The following is a 9,971-nucleotide window of genomic DNA, read 5'->3' on the forward strand; positions in this document are numbered from 1 at the left end:
CACACCACAGCTTCACATCATGACTTCCCCCCTCCACACACACGCAGCCCCACACGCACTCTGACCTCCACAGAGCTCACCACAGCCCCACACACCACAGCCACGCACACCACAGCCCTCCTTACACACACACACACAGCCACGCACACCACAGCTCCACATCATGACTTCCCCCTTCCACACACAATGCAGCTCCACATGCACACTGACCTCCACACACCACCCAGCTCACCACAGCCCCACACACAACCCCCCCTCCACACACGCAGCCACGCACACCACAGCGTCACATCATGACCTCCCCCCTCCACACACACGCAGCCCCACACACACTCTGACCTCCACACAGCTCACCACAGCCCCACACACCACAGCCACGCACACCACAGCCCTCCTTACACACACACACACAGCCACGCACACCACAGCGTCACATCATGACCCCCCCTCCACACACAATGCAGCTCCACACGCACACTGACCTCCACACACCACCCAGCTCACCACAGCCCCACACACCACAGCGCCACACACCACAGCTCCACACAAAACAGCCCTCCCTCCACACACACACGCAGCCACGCACACCACAGCTTCACATCGTGACTTCCCCGCTCCATACACACACAGCCCCACACACACTCTGACCTCCACACAGCTCACCACAGTCCCCCCAGTCCGCGGCCAAACACACCACAGCATCACACACGCCAGAGCAGGCCGCGCAACAAATAGCCGCACACGTACTCCGCAACCACACCACAGCCGTCCGCACGCAGCCCCTTCACCAACGACAGCACAACCTCCCCAAGCACAGGCACACACGCGGATCCTCACAGACGACGCACACACGCTGCCATGTTCCCAGTGGCTCAGAGGAGCCAGCCCTGCTCCACGCGGCTCAGCCCCGTGACTCCTGAGCCACCACCCTGCTGGGGGGGCTGCAATCCCCACTGCTGGTGCTCCGGGCCCACTGTGAAGCCAAGGCTTCGGACCAGGGCCGCTCCCCACATCCCGCCCAGCTCCTCCTGGCACACCTCTCTCCCACTTCACCATCAGATTTTCAGCAGCAGGTGTTACCACAGAAGCCTGGGGCTGCTTTCATGTACGCCCTGAGACAACACTGTCCCTTCTGGTGTCACCTTGCCCCTGGTAACTGTAGGCCTCCTCCTGCATTAGAGCTGGGATTTTCAACATTACTCAATGAAGGCTGAGCTGCTTCTGACTTTTCTGAGCCTCAGGTGACGTTCCCTCGTTTTAGGTCTTTCTCAAATCCTAGGACCCCAGGGCTTGTTACTGTCATCCTCCATCGCTAGAAGCAACTCCATCTATTTCACTCCTGACTATGAATTTTCTAAGGCCTTTGGATGCGCTTCCTGAGATACAAGGGGGCAATGGGAACCCAGCGCCTTGCAAATGGATCAAATCTGCAGGCTGAGAAGGCAGTCTCCGAGGCTGAAGCCCTCTGAAAGGTGTACCTCAAGCTGAGCAGACAAAACAGGTCACAAAGCCCTTTGTGAAACTCTTGGATGCAGGGAGGAGGAGGAATTCATTAATTCAGCAAACAAGATTTCACCCAGGGCAAATTCTGCATCACATCACCTCAGCATTACCAGAGTCCTTACAGCACCACGTGGAGCAGGAAGGTCTTGCCTGCTGAAGGAAGCCTGTACAGAACAGCAACAGGGGGAAGGAGGGGAAAGAAGGAGAAAAGAGGAAATATCTGGTTTCGATCAACTCCTTAAAAATAGAAGTCTGATTACCATTGCCCATTTCTGATTCCCCAAGGGAGAGCAGGAGAAGAAGAATCTATAAATAGCTTGCAACACAGAGAATCCTATAGCAAAGTTGCTGGGAAAGATCAATAGCATGATTCAAGGAGGGCTCCAAATTACATCTCAGGGGAGGGAGGTGCTGAACGGAATTGATAAATGAGTTGCAAATGCTGTGTGTGTTGTGTGTATCTAATTAACGGAGGGTGACTGGGATCAATAGCAACGAAGGAGCTGGTCTAAAAATAGCACTCGGGCAGGGATTGCAACCTGCAGGCAACAGCTTGGATGGAAATGTCCCCTGGAGTAATTAACCTTTAGCTGGAAAGTGGTGGTTAGCGTGGGATCAAAGTGGAGCCTGTGGGCAGCTGGGAAGGGATGAGGTCTCCGTGGGACTTCAGGGCACAGAGTAGCGTGACAGTCATGGAGGGTATAGGCACGGCCATGAGCTTGCAGCCTTCCTCTGATCAGGCTGCAGTGTCAAGCTGCGGATTGATGTAGTGCTTTCTGGAGAAATAATCTGAGTATTAGCATTTTGCTGGCGTTGTGGAACTGGAAGTATTTGTAGTTCTGTGTACTTGCAAAGGTTTCAACATTGCTTAGAGAAAAAATCACAGTCATTTTTTAAACATCAATTTATATCTACAAGAATTTGGGTTTTTCTTCTTTTATGCTGACCTTGTTGCCAAGAAAGTATCCACCTCTGAGAACCAGTCTTTGCTCATCCAGACTCACCAACAGAAGTCCATATTTGAACCACAGAGCAAATAATGTCCAAAAAGACGTGTCCTTCAATCTTTCCATCTACAGCAGAGCAGTCAAGCAAACTTCAGGGAGAAGGATTGACGTTGGACAGGATGATCTATGGCTCAGCTCTTGGGCTCTTCTGGAGCACCAGGCTGAGCTGGCATCACCCAAGTGAGAGGCAAAGACACATACACCCAGGAACAGAAAGTTCGTTGTCTGCCTCAGTGCAGGATTGGGACCCAGGGTGTACAGCATGACTGAAAGAAAAGGAAACCATAAAGATGAAGAATCTAGAAAATATATCTTTGTAAAGCTGGCATGGAAAGGATTAGAGGGGTAAGGGATGAGTGAAGAGCTTTTCTCTCTTTAATATAGATAGAGGTGGCTAAAAAGATCTTTCCTGGCCGAAAGTTTTCTCCATAAGGTAAAAAAAAAAAAAAAGTCTTTTATTCTGTTGTTGATAGACCTATTGATTGTTGATAGAGCTACTGAAGCAGCAAACCTTGTTTAGTCACCAAAAGGAAGGTTAACTCGAAGTGTCAACAGATTTCTTAGCTCCTCTCAGTTTAGTCTAACTTGAGGGAGAGCAAGCAGGCTGGAAAACAGCCCTGAGCTGTGTAGTGGTTGCCCTGGCTGCTGGCAGCTGTGCTAACCCAACATTTCACCTACTCTCTCCACAAAAAGCCAATGAGAGTTAGAAGTCTCCCACATTCAAGGTAAGAGTGTGTGGGTGCTGTTGTGTTATAGCAGCTCTCCTGTTTTACCTTGAGTTCACTCTGCAACGAAAGCAAGAGCTAGCTGCAAGGCAACTGGCTCCCGAGTTGCTTTTGTGGACCTCTCCATTCGCTTCTGTTGACCTGTCGAGAGGTGCTTCTTGAGAGAGCTCTAATGTCTCTCTCTTCAAGAAGGGGCTGAGAGCTGCCAATCCATGAGCCATCTTCCAGCTGAACCACAGGAGTCCCAACAAACCAGATAAGGAAAAAAAGCCCCCAAACCAGAAAAAATAACCGAAAAACATGATCAAAACTAGAAAGAAAAAGAGCTAACCTATTTATTTTTCTACACAGGTTATCAAGAAACCATTTTCTTGAAACAGTGGCACGAAGATGGTCAGAATGGCAGTTCTGGTTCAGGGCCAAGGTTCATTTAGCCCAGAAGTTTCTCTTCTGCAGAGGCTGTAGCAGACATGAGGGAGAAATGCAAACAGAACAAGTATGTGTGATTCTTTTTCAGGTCCTTAAATACTCTCCCAACCTCAGACTATTTTAATTCAGGGGATTTTCTGAGCCTCACTTAGTTGCTCTATTAAGTGACCCATGATGGATCTTTCTCCCAAGCACTTGTCCTCTCTCTTCCTGAATCCAGGAAAATTTTTGCATCCTCAGCAAAAATTCTCATCCTCCGCTAAGGAGGAGTTCAATGGATCTGTTCCTTAGAGCAGGAAGAGCACTCCCTTTAATTTGTTCACACCAGGCTTCCTCCAATGGTCCCCAGCCCCTGTGCTGGAAGAGAGAGCAAACTGTGCAATTTCTCTATGCCACTCATGGTTCGGCAGAGACTTTGAAGTTCAAGAAGGTAGCCCCATTTTTGACCACTGTACCCCATGCAGGGGCCTAACGTGACAGCTCTGTGTGGCTTCCCCATCTGTCTGCCACGGCAATAAAGAGTAAGAGGCTCCTTGTGTACAGGTGAGCAAGGCAGAGGTGTAGCCCTGGCTCACTTTGCCCTATAAAGTGTCTCCAGCCCTTTGGGGGGTTTCTTTGGATTACTACAGTAAAAGATCCATACGAGGCATTGTCCTCAACGGGGCTGCATGCCCTAAGGAAGCAAAAGATACGTATCAGCACCTGATGGGTGCTGAAATTTGCTGTGGATATTCTTTTGAGTGACAACAGGCAATTATTCATGGAAGGTGGTCCCACACAAGGAGTAGTTGTTGCCATGCTGTTCACATGAGAGGAGTGCTTCAGATCTGTAGCAATTCCAACACCCAGCGAGACTGGCAATGCATAAGAAAAACACTGCAATTTCAGTGATTAAGACTATCTCACCAGAGATCCCCCATAAAAATTCATCCCTGCAAGTCTACAAAACTCATTCATTAAATGATCTGACCATGAATGAAGACAGTCCTTCACAATGCAGCTGCAGCACCAAGGTAAATGTTGCAATTTTAAGAACTGGGAAGTGTCTCAGTTTAAAAATGCAATGCCTGACTCAGAGCCTATCATAGCCGTATGTATCAGCTCTGGTGGCCTTTGGATCAGGCTATTATCAAGAATGCGAGGATTATCATGACAAGTATTAGAGACTGGATTGTGAGGAGCCCAATTTCCCTTTAGCTTCACAAGCTTTCTTCACGTCCTTTGCTTCCACCAGCTGTGTGCATTTGCACAGTCACAGAAGTGTTTATGGACCATGGACTTACTTGGCTGAGTGCGAGAAGAAGCCGAGCTCAGGTTACAAGGTGAATACACCCGTGTCCTTAAAGCAGTAGCTCGCACAAATGATGGAGGAGGGAACCTTCCCTGTGCAGCTGTCGTTTTATTCTTTGTACCTTTTTCCCATTGATGTTCAAAGGAGTGCAACCTCTGTTGGATACGCTGAGGCAGGTATCAAATGATTCAATAGTGTTCCCTTCCTCAAGCAGTGTTTATGCAGAAGAAGGTAGAACAGGGGACAGATGCTTTAATTCTTGCCTCCATCCCCCCTGTGTCTGCAACATGACAGTCCTCTTGAAAGTAATCAGCAGTGACAGAAAACCTGCACAAAAAGTCTCATTGACTTAGGGAGAGGGTGCTTGTGTGAAGCAAGTTCACACGTGGGAGAAAAAAGAACAGGATCAGACCTACGCTTTGTATTTTTCCCACACTCACTAATATTAAATCCACCTAGGTGGCAGGAATGTGAGCATCTGGTCCAACCTAAATAGTCTCTTCTGTTCTATTTTTATATTCATGTATAATTTTTATTCTGCAGAGCTTGTGCATGGCAGAAAGGGTGAGTTCACTTCTCAATATACAAGCCAAAGGTCTCTTCCAGGACTGCTGTGAAGGATTTGGAAGATGTTTCACTCAAACACAAATTTATATATAGGCACAAAGCTTTCATTAAACATGAGCAGCTAAGGGGACAGCATCAGTCACTGATGGTAATGTATGCACATCTTGTAGGCACACTGTAGAGGAACAAGCTGCCTTGCAGAAATTAATACAGCAAAGGTGTTGATTATTGATGCATTTGTTACTGAATTGACTCCGCCTAAGTTTCCAGAGCCAATGTGACTTCCAGATCTATTTGTAGATTACCAAATGCTCACAGTGTGACTGTCGCTTTTGCATTTACTGCAGCAGATGCCTCAATGTAATATTTGATGTGTACTTTAGATGACTACCTTGTGTACCAAAACTGAATAACCCTGAATAAGAATAAGTCTTTGAGAACCTGGCAAAGTAGAAAGGAAAATCCCTGTACTGGTACAGCCTTCTCCATCATCACCAAAGGTAACGGAGCCACAAAGATCCAGAGCGCTGCGAGAGACGTCTACCTGTAGCAATGGGTACTGTGTTTTGATGCAACAAATTCTGAATGAATTTGTGGAAGTGTGCATTTTGTTAAAATCACCACTGAAGAAGGAAATCAATTGCTTAGGGGGCTTCCTGGCTAGTGCAGTAAGCTACAACTGTTACTAATGGAATGCCACTGTAAAGGGAAAATAGGAGCTATCATGAGTATTTGCTGTAGAATTGTCTTGTCCAGAAGAAAAGACTCCATATTGCTTGGAATATTTAAAATAAGGCTGAATAAAATGTGCTGGTTTACCTTACTTCTCTGTGTTGACTGCATGAGCAGCAGAACCTAGCTTTTATCTCCTTTGAATAGATGGTTGATGTATACACATCCTTTTTATTTGAAAGAGATTGAGTGGGCTCTTCCACACCTCCTTCTGTTTTTTTCCTGTTTGAGGACACATGAATACACTCACCCTTCAGATACCTCCATAGTTTTCAGAGTGCATTTTGTTCTAACATTTTTTCTGGCCTCTCTTCCCATCACGTATGACCTGACCACCTCCCAGTAATGGAAAAACTGTTTCCAGCCAACATTTTCCTCCTGCATAAACCATTTTTCAGGTAGGGAACAGAGAGATTTACCAAAGCCATAGAGAAAGCATGTGGCAGGTGGGGTATCCAGCTGCAGCCTTAGTCTAGACCTTCCACAAATGAAGATGGACATCCTGTGGGGTGTCCCCACTGCTTCCACTGGCATCTCTTGCAAACCTGTCTCAGTGGTCCAAGGTCTGAATACTCCAATTGTGGGTGCACCTTTGGAATGTACCTAGAACAGACTAGGACCAAGCAAGCCAATCTGTTGTAGAGCAAGTGGAAGAACAGCATCATCCCTTCTTCTCCACAGACGTGCTGGAAGTGTCAGCTTTATCTCACCAAAATCAGGCAGTGACTGGACTAACTAGTAATTAAGAAATTGATGCTAAATATTGTTATTACTGTATCTGACTGTGTTGAAATGGAAGTAAGAGCATAGCAATATCTTAAACCCCAGCTAATTCAATTACATTTAGCTGTGCCAGAGCCTCTTACAGCTATTTTCCAAAATAAATTCCAACCTGTACATACACACAAGGCTAAACTCTTTCTTTGAAAGGAAGATTATAGTTTTACTTGTAGAGATCAAGCAGGATATATACTCTAGTGAAAACCTTTCCTGAGAAACTCAGAGTCAGGGCAAAGGCAGTACCATCTCATGGAGAGAATTTACCACCACTTCATATTATCACTTATTTTGAAACTGGAGGAGGGAGGGAAAATGAACCTTTAATAACTGCCCAGCTCTAAAATCAATTTCAGTGCTCAAGACAGCTTGTAAACACACAATATGCTTTGAAAAGGATTGATGCTGAGGAAAGTGAGGTGCACATTTTCCTGCTGTTGAAGTCAAATAAAGCTTTTAAATAGCTTCCATTTTCGAGGGTGTGTAAATGGCTATAGTATTAACAGCCTTCCTCTGGTTGAAGATGAGGGATTTGATTCTCAGCTTTGTTACACACATTTAAGTCAGGAGTAACCCACTGAGAATTGACCTGGTGTACATTTGTTATGAGAAAAGAATAGGACAAAGACTTGTATAAAAAATTTCTAACAAGGACATAAATTATGATGATTTACACTTTTGGGCCAGGAGTTGAGAGTCCTTTAAAACCACAGTTGATTGATGAAGCCTCACAACATGCCTGTGATTCAGTAAGTACTACACTCAGTTTGCAGGTGGTTGCTCTGAAGCACAGCATTGTTATATGGTTACAAGCTCAACAAATGAATTAGTGGCAGAGTATGAACCAAATGCAGGTTGCTATATCCTAACTGTCATACAGCAGTACTTTGGGACAGCATTTCTTCCTTGTGGTTGCTTAGTACAGGCCAGTCTGGCTGACTGAATAAGGTTGTAATAATACCTAAACAGTGAGACTTTCTGTGGTTTTGTCTCTCTTGGCTACCAAAAACGGTGAGTTAGGATTCTCACGGTGCTACTGCCTTTATACCTGCATGGTGTCACATCAGTCCGAGACCCATAGCTTTGCTTAATAATCCATGCTCCATTTAAGTTGCTGAGGTAGGAGTTGAAAAACTATGCTTACTAGTAGGTTTAGAGATGCCCGACTGCTCACCAGGTTCAGCAGGGCCATCTTGAAGGACCAGCCAAGACTAGGGATGGCTGCCACTGATGGCTCACAATATACATGTGCAAGACAGAAAAGATCAGTGGTAGGGGCAGAATGCACAAAGAGAGCGAACAGTATGACAGTGATGGTTGTGATGCAGCTGATCTAACCTAGATGGGGGGAAAAAGCAGACTGGAAAGAAGGTGTGGGGGACTGAGCAAGGAAGTGGACAGAGGAATTAGGAGCTGAGGATGTGGTGTTAGGAGGGAGATGGTTGGTGCAATCAGCCATTTGGCACTAGGCAGAAAAAAATTGCAGTCAGAATTGCAGAAAATGTTTATCAATGTCCACTTCAGCTGTGTCTGCAACTTTTCCAGCTGTCTGGAGACTCTGGCTGAATCGTCTTGGCATTTTTTCTTGAAGGCAACAACGCAGAGGAGGGAACAGATAGCACCCGCATTTTAGTTTCCCCAGGGGGGCAGATAGTCTGTCATGCAGTGTTCAAAATCCAGGGGATTCTTGGGAAAGGCACATTATGTTCAGTGAAGTTACCACTGTACTGGCAGAATAAAGTGGGCTCTCAGACCCGAATTGTGTTTCCAACAGGTATCGTGCCTTGAAGATTTCTGAGCTCATCTCTTGCTAAGGCTTTTTTCTTGCATGGACGTAACACTGCAGAGACTTTTGCTTGTGCTTGTGCGTCAAGCTGACGGTGTGAGGGAAAAAAAAGCCAGAGCTCCACCAGCTCCTCAGTTTTTTGATCCCTGTCTCCCTAAGTGCAGCTGGAGAATCCTTGTGTGTGCTGATAGCTGAGGGGCATTAACCCTAACGCACCTCCCAAACAACCCTTCCCACCATTCTGAAAAGACTGCTCAGCATACACTGTTCAGGAGGGAAAATTGCTGTTTAAATAGACTTTCCCCAGGATTAATTTTATGTCTACTCTAGATGCATTTCCCCACTGCTAAACTATAGTGGCAAAGCATCTTTGCAAGTATCCGCAGACGCCTGCCTGCAAAGCAGAGCTTTGCACAAGCTTAGTAGCTTTTCCCCATCAGCAAAACAAGCTGTCTGCTTGCAGCACACAGCTTTAGCCATATAACCGCACTGCTTTTAGGACTTGGTGCCAGCATAGCTAGACAGTCACGGTTCACACCTCCTCACACCCCCGGGCAATGTCGCTTGGCTAGCAAAAAGCTTGTGGTTAGCGTTGGCCAAGTAGCGTGGCTGGAGCTGGCCTTGGCTCTCCAGCGTGTGTGCTCGGGGCACTGCTGAGCTCTTCCTCACTGAACCTGCTCTAAAGCTACATTAAATAGCAGGCAAGAGTTACAGGTCAAAAGTCTATGAGAAAATGGCAAATGGTATTTCTGGCCTGCTGAGTCAGGCAAAGGAGATGGGGAAGGAGGGGGTTGGGACTTTGTGATTTTCCCTGAAGATCATGTTTTGGCAAGGATAATAATTTCTGGCAGATTGAAAAGTCCCATTGGGCAGATTAGAAAGTCCTGAAAAGGCCTGTTTTGGGCAGATTGAAAAGGCAGGAATCTGAGCCCTGAATATGAAGCTGCTTGATAGCTTCATAAGACCACTTACTATCAATCTCATCCTCTTAGCAACTGTATGAACAGCAGGGCATATGATTGAATGTTTTTCATATAAACATTGTGAAATAAACCGCACTCCATTTCCTGCTGCAGGCTTCCTTCAACAGTAAATATGTCAGGTGTGCAAGATAAAACAGGGGCTGAGATCCACTCCAGATCGTGGCATCTCCT

The 9,971-nt window shown here is 46.3% G+C and overlaps 1 long non-coding RNA gene across 1 annotated transcript; it reads left to right on the plus strand.

Moving 5' to 3' along the window:
* The first annotated feature begins 643 nt into the window (after positions 1-643).
* Positions 644-6,345, plus strand: LOC128142443 (uncharacterized). The gene is made up of 3 exons (XR_008235401.1): positions 644-2,855; positions 3,587-3,731; positions 5,499-6,345. It is a non-coding gene; the product is annotated as an uncharacterized LOC128142443 (long non-coding RNA).
* The last annotated feature ends 3,626 nt before the right edge of the window (positions 6,346-9,971 follow it).

The sequence above is a fragment of the Harpia harpyja genome, chromosome 5, assembly GCF_026419915.1.
Source record: "Harpia harpyja isolate bHarHar1 chromosome 5, bHarHar1 primary haplotype, whole genome shotgun sequence".
In the NCBI taxonomy this organism is placed as follows: Eukaryota; Metazoa; Chordata; class Aves; order Accipitriformes; family Accipitridae; genus Harpia; species Harpia harpyja.